The sequence below is a fragment of the Dreissena polymorpha genome, chromosome 7 (assembly GCF_020536995.1).
Source record: "Dreissena polymorpha isolate Duluth1 chromosome 7, UMN_Dpol_1.0, whole genome shotgun sequence".
In the NCBI taxonomy this organism is placed as follows: domain Eukaryota; kingdom Metazoa; phylum Mollusca; class Bivalvia; order Myida; family Dreissenidae; genus Dreissena; species Dreissena polymorpha.
Window position 1 is genome coordinate 68,337,801 of NC_068361.1, and position 17,818 is coordinate 68,355,618.

The following is a 17,818-nucleotide window of genomic DNA, read 5'->3' on the forward strand; positions in this document are numbered from 1 at the left end:
GTTGATTAGGACCTCGACAATATTAAAGATTTCTGTCAAACGAAATAGTTTAAAATCTTAAATATTGTGGGTTAAACAACACTATTCACCCCTTTCATTCTCCTAGCAGAATTGCCGTTCGTGCCTCCACATACATGTAATGAACCGCAGTGTAAGAGAGTGACCCCCTTTTTGTAAAGTGAATTAACACTACATACAAATGCCTCAGTGTAAGCACCTTAAACGGGCCTTTTCACAGATTTTGGCATGTTTTGAAGTTTGTCATTAAATGCTTTATATTGATAAATATAAACATTGGATCTAAAAAGCTCCATTAAAAATCAAGAATAAAATTAAAAAAAAGAAAAAAGTAGCCCGCAGCAGGGCTCGAACCAGTGACCCCCGGAATCCAGGAGTAAAAACCAATAAGACCGCTCGGCCATCCTGCCAAGTATCTATTAGAGACTTATTTTATACTTTAAATAAGCAATCTTCGTAGTTCCACAAAATTAAACGACAACAACAGAACTCTCCAAATTATTCAATCGTTTCGCGTTGCAACGCTTTATAATTTTCAGGTTTTTAAATCGTCAAAAGATGCATATAATGGCTATATTAGATCATGGTAAATGTTCAGTATTACTGTTTCCTCACAAATATCATAACAAAAACGAAAATTTTCGAATCGGAAACAACTTTTTTCAATTTTGTCAATTAACCAAACCGTGAAAAGATCCATTTAAAAACAGGGCATCGATAGTGAATTTTCAGCAAAAGCCAAGTTCACAAATAAACGCACCCAAGCGTAAATCTTTCACAGGTTATGCTTAACGGCGTTTTCATTAAAAGAGAAAATTAAGGAACTCGTTGGAAATAGGCAAAACTTCGAATGGACAACTGAGACATAAACAAAATGCCACATAGCATTTTTTGTGGTTTCTGCCACCCAGATTCGGTAGCTCAGTTTTGTTATTTTAAATGTTACTATTGACATTCTTGTCCGAAAGTACTGAAGTAATTTATTTTTTAAGTGCATTAAGTCTAAAGCTTGAACATCATCTGTCACACAAAACACTACGTGTAACTATTTAAGCAATAAATGGTTTGAATAGTTCATAAGCATTTCGCTGTTCGAATTTGCAGTTCTTCTCGCATTTTGTTCAAAGTTAATATTTTTAAACAACTTAAAGACTGTACAAAATGAATACATAATATATATATATATATATATATATATATATATATATATATATATATATTACTGCAAGTATTAAATTTCCATTAAAAACACATATTAAAGGGTTAACAGAAAATGCACATTTTTAATAACAAACGCATTTTTATTGCTTAACAGATCAAAGTCATTCAAATTACCATGTATAGTTTGTCTGCCATGATATACCAATTCTCCAAATAAGTTTGCCTAATTTCAGCATATTTAGAACATAAAAATACATGATATTCATCCTCTGTAATTATTTAATCATTTTCCGATTGACAATGTGCACATGTTCTAAGATTTCTAGTTTCTAGACATTCCTAAATGTCTACTAAATTTGAAACCTATGACTCGAACAACGAAATCTCGCTAACACTTGCATGTAATAAAATGACATTTCAACGTCTAGATATCGTTCCGTGTTTAACTAACTTAAAAATTGACTTTAAGTATCACATCTAGAAGTGGCATTTGTGTTTTTTATGCCAGGTTTTAGTCCCGTTATCGTTGTTTGAATTGGAGCATGAATAGATCAATATCATATTTGAATTCGAATCCATATTTGAAAAGAAGCCCGTTACACTAATAGCCCAATTTTGTCTTCCAATATCATATACCGGTAATGACTTTAACATTGAACAACATTTTTTTTTTAATATCTTCTGTCTGGCATCTGGAAAAGTTTACACCAGTATTGTATATATTGTGTGTAATAAATGACGTAGACGGCCACATTCACCTAGACAGGGTAAAGAATCAACGGCCCGGGTTTCCCGGGGTTTACACACGGGTTGGACGAATGTTAACACACCGTTATCTTTTTTGTAAAATATCTGAAGTTAGTGAAGTACATTTTCAAAAATCTTTTGTGCATAAAAGACAGTTTTTCTCGCAGTTTTTTTGCCGATATCTTTAATGGATCTTTTCACGGTTTGGTAAATTGACAAAATAGAAAAAAGTTCTTTCAGATTTACAAATTTTCGTTTTAGTTATGATATTTGTGAGGAAACACTATTACTGAACATTTACCATAGTCCAATATAGCCATTATATGTATCTTTTGACGATTTGAAAACCTAAAAATTATAAAGCGTTGCAACGCGAAACGATTGAATAATTTGGAGAGTTCTGTTGTTGTCTTTTAAATTTACGAAACTACAAAGATTGCTTATATAAGGTATAAAATACTTCAACAGTGCATACTAGGCGGAATAGTCGAGAGGGCTAATGCGTTTTTACTTCAGACTAATTCCAGGACTCCGGGGGTCACTGGTTCGAGCCCTGGTACCGGCTACTTTTTTTTCCTTTATTTAATTTTATTCTTGATTTTTTACTGCAGCTCTTAAGATCCAATGTTTACATTTATCAATATAAAGCATTTAATGACAAACTTCAAAATATGCCAAAATCTGTGAAAAGGCCCCTTTAACATTTAAGAATAAATCATTGAGAACGTCTGAAATCAGTTCCAAAACTTCACGTTGCGTGCATCATAACAGTGTAAATAAATGCCGTACACATCGAACTTAAGCCAAGAACACAGGCTTATTAAATAAAGTAATTCTGATGTATATGCCACCATAAGTAGCATAAAAACTGTCTTTTATGCATAATTTGAAATTCTTAAGAATTTTTTTAAACAAGTTATTTGAGAAAATGCTCCACTTACCGGTGTGTTAACACCCATAAACGTTTAAATGTGAACCCCACAAAGTCAATTAATCCTGCACCTTGCTAGAGCTAAAAGTCATTGACCGCATTTTAACACTCAAGAAGTACTCACAAGCTTCTATTTGAGTACGTTTTATTGAATCGCTCTATGCAGACTCCAATATTTCGGACCCGAATGTAAGTACTGATGTAATAATTGCAAAAATCTATGTAATCATACAACATCTAGCGTTACAATTGTGGCTATTTCTATAAGGAACACTGATTGTTTAGGTGTTAATTTTATGTAACGAAATTCTTCATGAAATTTTCGTTGATTTTGAGCGTTATAGAGGCTTTAAAATTATATATTGTACCAAAATTGTATAAAAATGGGCTTTCCTAGATCATACTATGCGAGCTATTGTACAGCTGAAATATTTATAGTACTGTTAGTGATTAAGGGTATATTGGATAAACGAAATCCGTGACTTCCAACAGTTATTAACAATAAAACGGTGATGGTATGCCATGCTTTCAGTCCATTTGTATGTAGCTTTACTTTATGCTTTAGTGCGGTGCAGTTCATGTTTATAATACAAACATGAGGCTGTATAAAATACAAACTGTTTGTCTATAATAGTGTCACTCTTATCGATAAAGTACTAGCCAGTTTTTATTGATGAGACAAAGCACATAATAATATATAGCTGCTTGTTATTTATATCCTTTATGTTAAGTGCTTGTCAGGAAGGCAGATAACCATTGATTTATTTTGTTGCCGGGTTGACAACCAGTAGAATGATCCCCTTGTTTGATCTCAAACTTCGAACTTCAGATCTGTGTTGAGTGAATTACGTTTTTTGTTTAGTTGGGCAAATGCCTATTCATTCATTGCAGTCAAGTACTCTCATTTTCAATGTGACGTCACGATACTAGGTCACCCACGTAAGTAGTGAATGAAATTGCAGAATTGATATTGTGTAGAACTATCGGCTTAGCGTGGTTCAATATTCAGTGAATAAAACAAATTTGACATGAATCTAACTGGAAAAAAATCAATCTTTGAGGGTAAATCGTTTGCTGGTGTTTTATTTGAATACAGTTGCACATTGACCAGTAAATTTCCTATAAACTCAACTATGGTGGTTGTGGATTGCCGATCGACATTCATCATCAGTCCCTTCGTCACCAATGTTTTGCTCCTGAACCATGAACGTCTCGGGAGGCTGGGGCCACCGTAGCTACGTTGTGAATGTCGATAGCTCTACTTCTTCCAAGTTGCATCCTCTCGCCTCAGCCACAACCGGCTGGACGACCGCTCTGCAGCTTTAGTTTCGGAAAGTCCGCTGCCTTTCCCTGCCAGTAAACCCTGCACGCTTTTAGCAGCTCTGTGCTCTTTGCCTTTTTACTATGGTAGGCCTCCTGGCATCTGGTTTCCCAAGGTATGTTTAACTCGATCACGAAGAGTAGTTTTCCCGCCTCTGACCACAGCACGATCTCGGGCCTGAGGTTAGTATGTACGGTACATGTGACCAGCTTCTTGTCAAGGTCAGCCTTCATGCTCCAGTCTGTTGTGCCGTTGAGGATTGGGGTTTTATGTGTCGGCTGTGTATGTGCAATTTCACCCGGCTTCACGAAGTTAATTATATGTTATCGCAGGGTACTTCAGGTTAATGCATTGTTTGCATTAATTCAGAAATTATGTAACTCGTTTTGTTAACATATCGATAATCGGTCACCGGATGATATTTATATTTACATTCTTACATATTTGTGATTGGACACCATATGAACTTAGTTTATTCGTGTAGAAATAACATGGATTTGCATCAAATAAAAACAGTGACCAAGTAGTCCATGCGGATCATGTGGTAGAGCTGTGGCCTCAAACCACAGGGCGGTCCAATGTGATTCATGCAACAGTTGGGTCCACATTAAGTGTGGAAACATTACTCCAGCACAGTATGTAACACTGGGATCATCAGACTCACCATGGATATGCCATCATTGTGCTTCAAATACCTTAAGTAAGTCAATTACTAAATGGGATATGTTCCAATTTAACGACTCATTTTTGTGGAAGACAATATTATTACTAGTCTACATTCCTCGCATTCCGAAGACCCTGAGGAAGAAAACGACGCTCCATCTCCTTTTACTGAGCTTAAAAACCTTAGAAATAAACATCCAAATAAATTTATTGTATCACATCTTAATATAAACAGTTTAAGGCACAAATTCTGTGAAATTACAGAGATTCTAGAATAAAAACTTGTTGACATATTATTTATTTCGGAAACTAAACTTGACTCAACATTTCGAAATGACTTATTTAATGTGTCAGGGTACAAGCTTGAGGGGCAGGACAGAAATAGCAGAGGAGGCGGGATAGCTGCATTCATTCGGGCAGAAATTCCAGCACGCCGTCGGAGGGACTTGGAGTCTAAACACCTTGAAAATATTCTATTCGAGGTAATACTGAACTCTAAGTGGGCAATATGATGTGTGTATAGACCGCCCAATATAACTGACTGTGATTTCTTTCAGAATCTTACTATTATGTCAGACAATATTTTAACTAAATTTGATCACTTTATGATTATAGGCGACCTAAATTATGACCTTCTATGTGACAAAGGTCGGCCACTTTTAGATTTTACAGAAATTTTTGATGTGCACTGTTTGGTAAAAAACCCTACATGTTTTATGAAAAATTGTACTCCATCCTTACTAGATGTAATACTTACCAACTCTAGATCACTATGTATGAAAACCCAAAATTTTGCTACTGGAATTAGCGATTGTCATAACTTTATCTGTACCGTTATAAACAATGCTACTCAAAAAATTGAAAAGGTTAAAATAAGTTAAAGAAGCTTCAAAAATCTTGATGTAAATGCCCTAAATGCTGATCTGTCAAATATCAGGATCCCAAATGTTAATGAGATTGACCCTAGATCAGAAAATATAAATAATTTGTATCAAAATTTTGAATCTGCTGTTTCAGACATCTATGATAAACATGTACCAGTAAAGCAAATGTACAGAAAAGCGAAGCAAGAACCTTATATGAACAAAACATTACGTAAAGCAATTTATCTTAAAAAGATGTACCTGCACAAATTTCAAAAACTTAAATCACATGAAAATTGGGAAATTTATAGGAAACAAAGAAACCTAGTAAATAAATTAAAACACAAATCAGCAAACCAATATTTTCAAGAAAGATGCATTGGTGGGGCAAAAAATTCAGACTTTTGGAAAACTATTAAGCCATTTTTATCAAATAAATCAAGTACAGAACTGCCAAAAATAATTCTACATGAAAACAACAAAATCACAACGAAAGACAACGATAATGCTGAAATTTTTAATTCATACTAAGCTATTGTTGCCCAGTCCATCGGGGGAAAACTACACTTTTGATTTAGATAGTCACCCAAGTCTCAAAATAATTCATGAAAATTATCAAGATGTTTGTACCTTTAATTTAAAACCAGTAGCCATGCCCGATGTTGCCAAAGTAATTAATATGCTAAATGTAAAGAAAGCCACTGGAGTGGACAAAATATCAGCTAAGCTTTTAAAAATTGGTAAACCGGCTTTAACTGAACCTCTTACTAATCTTGTGAACATTTCTATTGCCACAAGTACTTTTCCAGATAAACTCAAAATGGCACAAGTAACACCCTTATACAAGAAAAATGACCCTTTTGCAAAGCTAACTATAGACCAGTAAGTGTCCTACCAATGTCCTCTAAAATTTTTGAGAAAGTAATTGCTAATCAACTTAACTTTCATTTTGATACAAATTTTAATAATTTTTTATGTGCTTTTAGAAAGAGACATGGCTGTCAAACCACCCTATTAGAACTTATGGAGGATTGGATGCAGGCTCTCGATAAAGACCATTACGCTGCAGCAATTATCATGGACCTGTCCAAGGCCTTCGATTGCCTGCCGCACGATATATTACTGTCAAAGCTGTCAGCGTATGGTATGTCAGAGCCTGCGTCCAGACTCCTACAGTCTTACCTTTTTAACAGAAAACAGCAAATTAAAATACGAGATACAGTTAGTTCATGGGCCAGTATAACAAAAGGAGTACCCCAAGGGTCTATCCTGGGGCCCTTACTGTTCAATGTCTTTATTAATGATATTTTTTATTTTATAAACAAATCTACCCTTTACAATTATGCAGATGATAATACTATTTCATTTTACACAACAAACCTTGATGAACTTATAAGTGTTTTACAACATGAAAGTAACATTCTTATTGATTGGTTTCATTTTAACAAGATGCAAGCTAACCCTGACAAATTTCAATCTTTTGCAATAGGCAAAGCAACTTCTTGTAAAAAAAACCTCATTTAAGATAGGTGATGCCACTATAACTTGTGAAAAAGTTGTTAAACTACTTGGTATTGACATGGACTATAAACTTTATTTTGATGCTCATATACAAGGATTATGTAAGAAGGCAGCCACTCAAATTAACATCTTAAAAAGAGTTGGTAGAAATTTAAAGGGATCTTTTCACGCTTTGGTACATTGACAAAATTGAAAAAAGTTGTTTCAGATTCGTAAGTTTTCGTTTTAGTTATGATATTTGTGAGGAAACAGTAATGCTGAATATTAACCATGCTCTAATATAGCCATTATATGCATCTTTTGACGATTTTAAAACCTAAAAATTATAAAGCGTTGCAACGCGAAACGATTGAATAATTTGGAGAGTTCTGTTTTTGTCGTTAAATTTTGTGAAACTACGAAGATTGCTTATATAATGTATAAAATACGTCACAAATGTGTATTCGGCGGAATAGCTCACTAGGCTAAAGCGTTTTACTTCAGGACTCTGGCAGGACTCCAGGGGTCACTGGTTCGAAACCTGCTCCGGGCAATGTTCTTTTCCTTTTTTTAAATTTTTTCTTTATTTTTTTACTGGAGCTTTTACGATCCAATGTTTACATTTATCAATATAAAGCATTTAATGAATAAGTTAAAAAAATGCCAAAATCTGTGAAAAGGCCCCTTTAAGTGTAAAAAACAAGCTTTTAATTTTCCATACCTTTGTATTATCAAATTTTAATTTTTGCCCAATGACATGGCATTTCTGTTCAGAAACTAATATTAAAAAGATGGAAAAAATTCAAGAAATGGCAATTTGTTTTATATACAACGACTATAGCACTCAATATATCGATCTTTTACAAAAGGTAGACCTTCCGTCCTTGCAAATAAGACGTATAAGATCAATGGCTATTGAAATATTTAAAATCATAAATGAAATTTCTCCACCTTTGTTAAATGATTTAATTGTTAAGAGACAGTCAACCATAAATTTTAGATATACCAATATTTTACAGATACCACAGGTACGCACAACAACATATGGTAAAAAATCTTTTAGATATACTGCCCCCTCGCTGTGGAACTCCATACCAGAAGATTTTAGAAAATGTACAAATTGTTCGCAATTTTAAACTTTAATTGGGACATGGAATGGAAAAATCTGTAGGTGCAAATGCTGTAGACTGAATGGGATTTCCACAGCAAGGGAGCATCACATCACTTAGTTTTAAGTTCATTTTCTACTATAATGTTATATAGTGTTAGATTTGCTTAGCTTTGTGTGCTTTGGATGCTTAGCATGCTCTGTATGCTTTATTCACTTAAATGTTATATGCTGTTAGTATTTTTCTTAGCTTTGTATGCTTTGTGTGCTGTGCATGCTCTGTATGCTTTGTAGGCCCTATATACTTTATATGCTTTGTGTGATCTGTATGCTTTGTATACTTTGTGTGCTCTGCATGTTTTTGTGTGCTTTATATACTTTATATGCATTGTTTGCTTGTATACTTTGTGTGCTTTGCATGTGTTTTTTCTGCTCTATATACTTTATATGCCTTGTTTGCTTGGTGTATTTTTGTGTGCTGTGTATGCCTAGTTTATTTTGTATGCCCGGCATGCTTTGTGTGCTTTGTTTGCGTTGAATGCTATGTATGCTATGTATACTTTGTGTGCCTTACGCTTTGTATACTCTAGTTGCTTTGTACGCTCCGTACGCTTTGTATGCTCTGCATGCTATGTATGCTCTGTATGCTTGATATGTTTTGTATGCTCTGCATGCTGTGTCTAGTTGATATTTTATTCTTTCTCTTAAAAAAATTATCTGACTTTTAATGTAGACAAATCTAAACTTTTTAGTTCCATATCTGATGTTGTAATATTATGCTAGTTATTTATATGTATATCTGCCTTTTAATTGTAGAACAAATTGTTTCCAGTCTTTCAGCTTTTATACACTTGTTATTTCTTATTCATCATGTTTTATAGTCGGTTGTACAAGCTGTCTGAGCTTATGTTTGTTGTTTAACTCTTGCCGACTCAAAATAAATCTTATCTTATCTTAGTCATTCTTCCCGATCTGGAATGACTTTTCTTTTAATTTCAGTTCTTATAATCACACCGTTTTACGCGTCACGGCGCTGACAGAGCGTTCCGTCGAATACAGACAATAGACTCGACCGCGAAATACAGGTAGGTTATAAATTCGGTCGGTACAATTATATTACGCAAGTGAGGCCAAAACAATTGCTAAGAACATATTGTCCATTGACTGAGGACGAAATTAGGTAATTTTTGACTCGTCCAAATTTTTTAAGAAATATAATAAAGGGAGGTTACACTGCACTGGGTTTGGAAAACTTGTAAAAAATATTTTCGTTTGAATCGATTTCTAGAATTTGGAAGGCTCGCAATGAAATAATTACCACGAGCAAGGGGCTCAAGTTTTGCACTCTACAAAGATATAATTTGATCAATTACTAGGTGTGGTTTTAGTTTTTACTTCAAAGATGTAGCATAATGTCTTATCATTTGTTAGTGGCTACGCTGTTGTGTGAAAATCTCTATCTTTATGTGTGATTGTCTCTGGAGATGGCGTTTTAATCCTTTGTATCTCGTGTAAATAGTCCTGGCCATTTTAATTGCTACACAAGTTCTTCTTTTCTTCGTTACTTTGATTGCCATTTGTGATTTTCCTTCAGAATCACTGTATTTTGGGATTTGGCCTAGTAAGAAGTTAGGGTTAGATTTAATTGATTTGTGGTGACTTGTCTTGCAATCATTTCTAAGATCATTCGTCCATCACAGGGGTTTCACTGGCCCCAAAAAGTTGTCGCCACTTTTAAGCGGCGTGAAAACTGTCTGTTATTCCAACCTTATTCATAAGAACAATCACTTTAAGAAACCTTACTGCATTAATGTCATTGACTATATTATCACTTTAAAAAGTATGTTATTATATAAATAACAATAAATACCCACGTGGGAGGTGGAAGTAATGTACCCTGGATAGTATATTCAAATATATATATAAAATCATGTTTAATGAGAGAAAAAATGAAAAAAAAAGCGAAAAAAATTCCCACCCTCTGATATTAAAATCATAAGGTCATTAACTAGAATTTTCATAGGCCTTTCTTCGCGGGCCGCAAAAATGTAAAAAATAATAATAATCCAAAGCATCCCTTGGTCCTCTTATGGGCAATTGGACAACATTTCAAAAAAAGTTTACTTCAAAGAAATCCGTCCAGCCGTTTTCTCACAGTCGGTCGATAATCACGCAATATTTCGAGCCAAACGGTCTACAAGAATAAATGTGGGACATACGTTTTACACAATATTTTTGAGTTTTAATCGATAGCTCGCGTCCTATTCCTTTCAAACAACGAGGCATGTCACATAATGCATGCATATGCAACCATGGACACCAAATACTTGATTCAAATCGACTTACTTGCGAACAAATTACGCGTTTTTTATGTTCCTCTCCGAGAAATGTCAACTGGCTAATGTTGTTGTTACAAACATTTGGGTCAAATCCGTAGTACTTCCGAATGTAAAACACATTAGCCAGTTGACATTTCGCACCTGAGTATAAGATGTAGATAAACTAAATTAAAATATTCCCAAATGCGTATTCTTATATATACTTGAAATGTTTGATTTCAGGTTGAAGATATCTGTTCAAAATGATTGATGCTCAATTTAAAAAACAAAACATTCCTGTAATTTTAAGTAAATTATTGTAAGCCTCAAAATACTTTTTCTGTTATGCATTAATTTATTATGCCCCCCTTCGAAGAAGAGGGGGTATATTGCTTTGCACATGTCGGTCAGTCGGTCGGTCGGTCCGTCCACCAGGTGGTTTCCTGATGATAACTCAAGAATGCTTAGGATCATGAAACTTCAGAGGTACATTGATCATGACTCGCAGATGACCCCTATTGATTTTGAGGTCACTAGGTCAAAGGTCAAGGTCACTGTGTCCCGAAATAGTAAAATGGTTTCTGAATGATAATTCAAGAACGCTTATGCCTAGGATCATGAAACTTGATAGGTAGATTGATCATGACTCGCAGATGACCTCTATAGATTTTCAGGTCACTAGGTCAAAGGTCAAGGTCACAGTGACCCGAAATAGTAAAATGGTTTCCTGATGATAACTCAAGAACGCTTATGCCTAGGATTATGAAACTTGATAGGTACATTGATCATGACTCGCAGATGACCCCTATTGATTTTGAGGTCACTGGGTCAAAGGTCAAGGTCACTGTGACCCGAAATAGTAAAATGGTTTCCGGATGATAACTCGAGAACGCTTATGCCTAGGATCATGAAACTTGATAGGTAGATTGATCATGACTCGCAGTTGACCCCTATTGATTTTCAGGTCACTATATCAAAGGGCAAGGTCACGGTGACCTGAAATAGTAAAATGGTTTCCGGATGATAACTCAAGAACGCTTATGGCTACGATCATGAAACTTCATAGGTACATTGATCATGACTCGCAGATGACCCCTATTGATTTTGAGGTCACTAGGTCAAAGGTCAAGGTCATGGTGACCCGAAATAGTAAAATGGTTTCCGGATGATAACTCAAGAATGCTTATGCCTAGGATCATGAAACTTCATAGGTACATTGATCATGACTCGCAGATGACCCCTATCGATTTTGAGGTCACTAGGTCAAAGGTCAAGTTCACAGTGACCCGAAATAGTAAAATGGTTTCCGGATGATAACTGAAGAACGCTTATTCCGAGGATCATGAAACTTGATAGGTAGATTTATCATGACTCGCAGATGACCCCTATTGATTTTCAGGTCAATATATTACGGACCGTTCTATCGCGCCGTCCAATATATTGCGCTTTGGCTCCCAAAAAATCCAACAAGCATGATTAATAAATGACATATTGTTTTAATCGGAGAATTCGCTAACTTGAGCAAAAAAAACGGTTCTAGCTAGTATTAACACCCTATATTTCGCCGCACAGGGTTGGCACCAATCGACCGCCTCCGGTTTTAACCGGTTAAAACCGCCCCGGTCAATACTCCCAAAGTGGTCATTACTGGTTGATGCTGGTTGATTGAATTTTACCCCCATTTTGATTATTATTCCATGCTTAATTAAACAATATTGATATATAATATAAATTAAACAGACATGTTGCCAATAATGTCTTAAGCTATTAATACCCACTATTTTATACCTGTTCATGCAATTCTCAAAATTTTGCAAATTAGTCAAAGTTGGTCAATTGGATTTTTCTGGTCGATTGAATTAAAAAAAAAAATTCTAATTAATTATGAATGCTCAGAAAATTCTGTGCTTGATTCAACAAGAACCTGTCAATTACTGTGTATTAGTTGTTCCTCATGCCCCCTGTCCCCACAGTCTTCTCACAGTCTTCTCGCCTATACAGGTTAGGGCACCCAAAACTGATAATAGTGCCTTAAATGGCACCTTTTTGACACAACCCTTACTAGTCATGTATTCTTGCCTGGATTTCTTTAAGTTCTTTTTAAACAAAAAAGTGAAGACATATTTTATTTTCCATTGATATAAAAATAAAAATAAACATAATAAGAAATAATTATTTAAAAAAAAGAAATAATTGAAAAGAAGAGTCTAGAGTAGACCCACAATTGGGAAACATTATTTGTTGGCAAAATCAAGAACTTTGATGGCTTATTCATTTGAAGACCAATTGAACTTAAAATATGAAAACCCTCTTAATACAGAAAAGAGACAAGTTAGAAGTAACTATTAAATTAATAGCAAGTTATCTCCTTTGGTGTGAGTGAAACGAAATAGCCTCAGGGCAGATTTGCTTCATTGTCACTATCAGAGACATAACACTGCATGCATTTTTTACCAATTAAGGCTTAGGGGCCAGATTTATGACCCTAGAAACGACAAGAGTTCTGTGTGTCCATATGCTTATCAAATAGATATACAAATGTATCAATAGATCAGTGAAATACTATGGTAACTACAATAGTAATAATACTTTAGTAACAGATGTGATACACTGAGATAAAGATATTGCCTTAGCAGTGATTTTTTTTGCTTTAATTTGTTACAGCCTGTGCCTTTTGAATTGGGAAAATAAGCGCGATAAACCGTGAAATTGGGAAAAATAGCGCGATAAACCATGAAATTGGGAAAAATTAAGCATTATAAATAGGATTATAAGTAACAGAAGTGATATTGTTTTTAAGTGCATGTTCAGGGAGTTTTCTAGAAAAGGAGTCTGGTCAAATTTGTTTTTTTTTTAATCAATAAAAGTGGCAAGTTTGGGAATGATTTATGGACAAAAATGAATAAATTCAAGTTATATATTTTGTAAGATGTTTAAAAAATAAAGTTGAGACCTAGATTTAAGAAATCATAATTAAGTTATATGAGACTTCTTTCTAAAAAAAAAAAAAAAAAATTTTTTTTTTTTTTTTTTTGGAAGTTGGGCTTTTTTTGGGAAATTTTGGTCAGAATTTTGGGAAAAAACGTGTATTTTTGCGATTGGGAAGCAGCCGAAATTCGGCTGTAAATTTGAGCAAAAAAAATCACTGCTTAGTTCTTCTGTATTTGAGGCCGTTTCCATAAATGATAAAGAAGTAATTTTTTAAGCTTTAAAGATTTTTTTTTGCAATAACTAACTCGAAAAAAGTTTATCAATTACAGAATAATTATTGATTTAATGTAGAATAGCTTAAATTCTTCCTTTGTCATGTTTAAATGCTTTAATTTTCAATTGACCAGTATTGACCGGTTTATTGACGGCCGGCCTGATCAATACTCAATTGACCGGTCAATATGCCAACCCTGATTTCGCGGCTTACTATGGCACGCAGTGGAGCATGAAAAACAGTCGATTAGTGACTGTGTTGTTTACACACGGCTGGGGTTTTTAACACTTAAGAAATAACCATTTAGTCTCATTGCAAAGGTAATAATGGCAGTTTACTGGTATATAAATCATTAAATTTCGGTACTGGTCATGAATTTCTTTGTCCTGATAAAAAGCGTGCGAAAATTGGCGTGGGTGTATTTATTTGTAAATAAAAATTGCATAGCGGGTACAACATTGAGATATTTTAATTTCCATTAAAAGTTTCGTTGTAAATTTCAACAAACGCACTGCGGTATCTCGCGAATTATGTGGCATTCGATTGACATTTCCTCTTAATAAGAAATAATTCAAATGTGCAATATCGTTACCGTTAAGCTGCAGCGATTTTTTTCCTTCTTTATAAAGTTCCGGTAAACGGCACTTTCCCCAATTACGAAAAAACTACAAATATTCCAATTGCTGTCCAAAAAATTCCCAATAAGGTAAAAAAAAATTTTTTTTTTTTTTTTTTTTTTAAATGCAACATTTAGTTAGTTGCCCTATGCAGCCCTATGGCTTGAACCTAGGTAAATATAATATTGACTGCTTGAAAACACTAAGTTATCAATTTTAAAGTATTTGGGAGCATAAAATCAAATACATCAATTTTCCAATTTGAGGTTTTCATGACTCGATTTTTCCCAATTTTCAGGTTTTCACGACTCAATTTTTCCCAATTGGACCGGTACAGGTACTTTTCCCAATTGGACAAAAAAAATTGCTGCGTTGTTCAGTTCCTTCATTGGGACTATTTATAAGGGTAAATTCGAATCTATGCACAATTATATTTTAAACGTTTTTTACGGCAAGAATTCTTCTTATAGCTGATTCACGAGCGATCGTACATGAAAATTAAAAATATAATTTACATTTTGGTTTTTATGATAAATACAGATACGTATGAAGTTATGAAAATGTTTATTGTAGAATTGGTTTGCAATTTTTACTATACAAATATGTAGCAGCGCCGTATATAAAATGAAAACATTAATAGGGAAATTTGACAAATCAACTGCAATAAAATTAAATTAGGTACTTCTCGAGTTATATCGCGCGCCGGATATATCGCGCTCGCGATCTTTGGACCCCACCAACCGCGATATATCGGCGTTGCAGTGTGCTCATTACCATAATACTTATTACTAAAGTATCATTTTACAGTACGTTTAATGAGTTTATTTCATAACAGCACATTTAATAAGTTGATTTGATAAAAGCACATTTAACAAGTCTATTTAATAACATGACATATAATAAGAAGCCTGCATATGTTGCACCATTTGGATGCTTCAGCAGCTTTCAGGTGCTCTGAAAATATGAAAAAAGGAACATAATATTAAGATAATACTAACTTATTAATTTTTATGCCCCCGGTAGGGTGGCATATAGCATTTGAACTGTCTGTCCGTCAGTCCGAAAACTTTAACATTGGCCATAACTTTTGCAATATTGAAGATAGCAACTTGATATTTGGCATGCATGTGCATCTCATGGAGCTGCACATTTCGAGTGGTGACAGGTCAAGGTCATCCAAGGTCAAAAGTAAAAAAATATAATCCAAGGGAAGTAATAAGCTTTAAAAGCAAGATTATTTCTAAACCTGCCAAATGATGCATTGAAATTTTATTTCAAAGCGGCGCGATAGGGGGCATTGATTTTCTGACAAACACATCTCTTGTCAGAGCCCTCAATCCATTTTAGGAGAAGTGGGTCACTACCCTCATGAGGGGGAATTTTCGCGGGGTTTCGCTTTTGGGGGGATTTTTTTCTTACACTCTCGTTATTACATTTGTACATGTTTGCACTATATTCATTTCATTTTTCATAATTTAGTATGTTTGACAAGATTAAATTGAAATAGAATTGAGATATAATAATCATGAGACACATCTTATTAAAAAAAAAACTAAAATTTTTTTTTTTTAAATTCAGGTGGAATTTTACCCCCTCAAAAGGGGAAAAAAGTATACTTTTCAGGTGGGCGATTGCAGCCGAAATTCGGCCGCAGATTTGATAGATTAAGGGCCCTGCTTGTTTGTGTATGAATTCATGTTGAGTAGTGTGCTATTCACAAGGGCACACATTTCTAGAGTGTCAAATGAGTCAATGCGACACAAGCTTGTCTTGACAAATACAAAAGTGTCCATTTTTAGCTCATCTATTTTTTGAAAAAAAAATTATGAGCTATTGTCATCACCTTGGCGTCGGCGTCTGGTTAAGTTTTGCATTTAGGTCCACTTTTCTCATAAAGTATAAATGTAATTGCATTCAAACTTGGTACACTTACTATCATGAGGGGACTGGGCAGGCAAAATAAGATAACTCTGGTGTGCATTTTGACAGAATTATGTGCCCTTTTTATACTTAGAAAATTGAAAATTTTGGTTAAGTTTTGTGTTTAGGTCCATTTTATTCCTTTAGTATCAAAGCTATTGCTTTCATACTTGCAACACTTACTAAGTGTTAAGTTTTGCATTTAGGTCCACTTTTCTCATAAAGTATAAATGTTATTGCATTCAAACTTGGTACACTTACTATCATGAGGGGACTGGGCAGGCAAAATAAGATAACTCTGGTGTGCATTTTGACAGAATTATGTGCCATTTTTATCCTTAGAAAATTGAAAATTTGGGCTAAGTTTTGTGTTTAGGTCCATTTTATTCCTTTAGTATCAAAGCTATTGCTTTCATACTTGCAACACTTACTACCTATCATAAGGGGACTGTGCAGGCAAAGTTATGTAACTCTGACTAGCATTTTGACAGAATTATGTGCCATTTTTATACTTAGAAAATTGAAAAATTTGGTAAAGTTTTGTGTTTAGGTCCACTTTTCTCATAAAGTATAAATGTTATTGCATTCAAACTTGGTACACTTACTATCATGAGGGGACTGGGCAGGCAAAATAAGATAACTCTGGTGTGCACTATGACAGAATTATGTGCCCTTTTTATATTTAGAAAATTGAAAATTTTGGTTAAGTTTTGTGTTTAGGTCCATTTTATTCCTTTAGTATCAAAGCTATTGCTTTCATACTTGCAACACTTACTACCTATCATAAGGGGACTGTGCAGGCAAAGCAGGGTTTTTTATCTGATTTTGGGGAAAGGGCCTGGCCTTTTTTGAGGGGAAAATTATCGCGCGAAACGCAGGATTTGGGGGGAAAAACTCACACAAAACGTCGGATTTTTGGGGAAAATAAGGAAAGTCTTAAATAATCAATTCAGCATATTTTACTGTTTTTAAAACAAATTCAAGGAAACAGAAAATTTAATTATGCAATATTTGTCTATTTTCTACACTGGATCAGGTTAACTTATATATTTAAATGTTAAAAAAAAAAAAAAAATTTTTTTTTTTTTTTTTGGGAGGGGAAAATGAAATCTAGGGGAAAATTTTCCAGCTGAGGGGAACAAAAATTCAGAGGAGAAAGGGCCGATTTTCGGCGGGTCACAAAGAAGGAAAAAAACCACTGCAAAGTTTTGTAACTCTGACTAGCATTTTGACAGAATTATGTGCCCTTTTTATTCTTAGAAAATTGAAAATTTTGGTCAAGTTTTGTGTTCAGGTCCATTTTATTCCTTAAGTATCAAAGCTATTGCTTTCATACTTGCAACACTTACTAACAATCGTATGGGGACTGTGCAGGCAGAGTTATGTAACTCTTGACTGGCATTTTCGACAGAATTATGTGACCTTTTGAGACTTAGAAAATTGAAA

The 17,818-nt window shown here is 34.4% G+C and overlaps 1 protein-coding gene across 3 annotated transcripts in view; it reads left to right on the top strand.

Annotated features, from left to right (window-relative positions):
• Window positions 1-9,558: 9,558 nt before the first annotated feature.
• LOC127837521 (trichohyalin-like) overlaps window positions 9,559-17,818 on the top strand; it is a 45,354-nt gene continuing 37,094 nt past the window's right edge. For all 3 annotated transcript variants that reach the window (XM_052364676.1, XM_052364678.1, XM_052364677.1), the window contains exon 1: window positions 9,559-9,688. The gene's annotated coding sequence lies outside the window, so the exon portion shown is untranslated. The remainder of the gene's footprint in view (window positions 9,689-17,818) is intronic.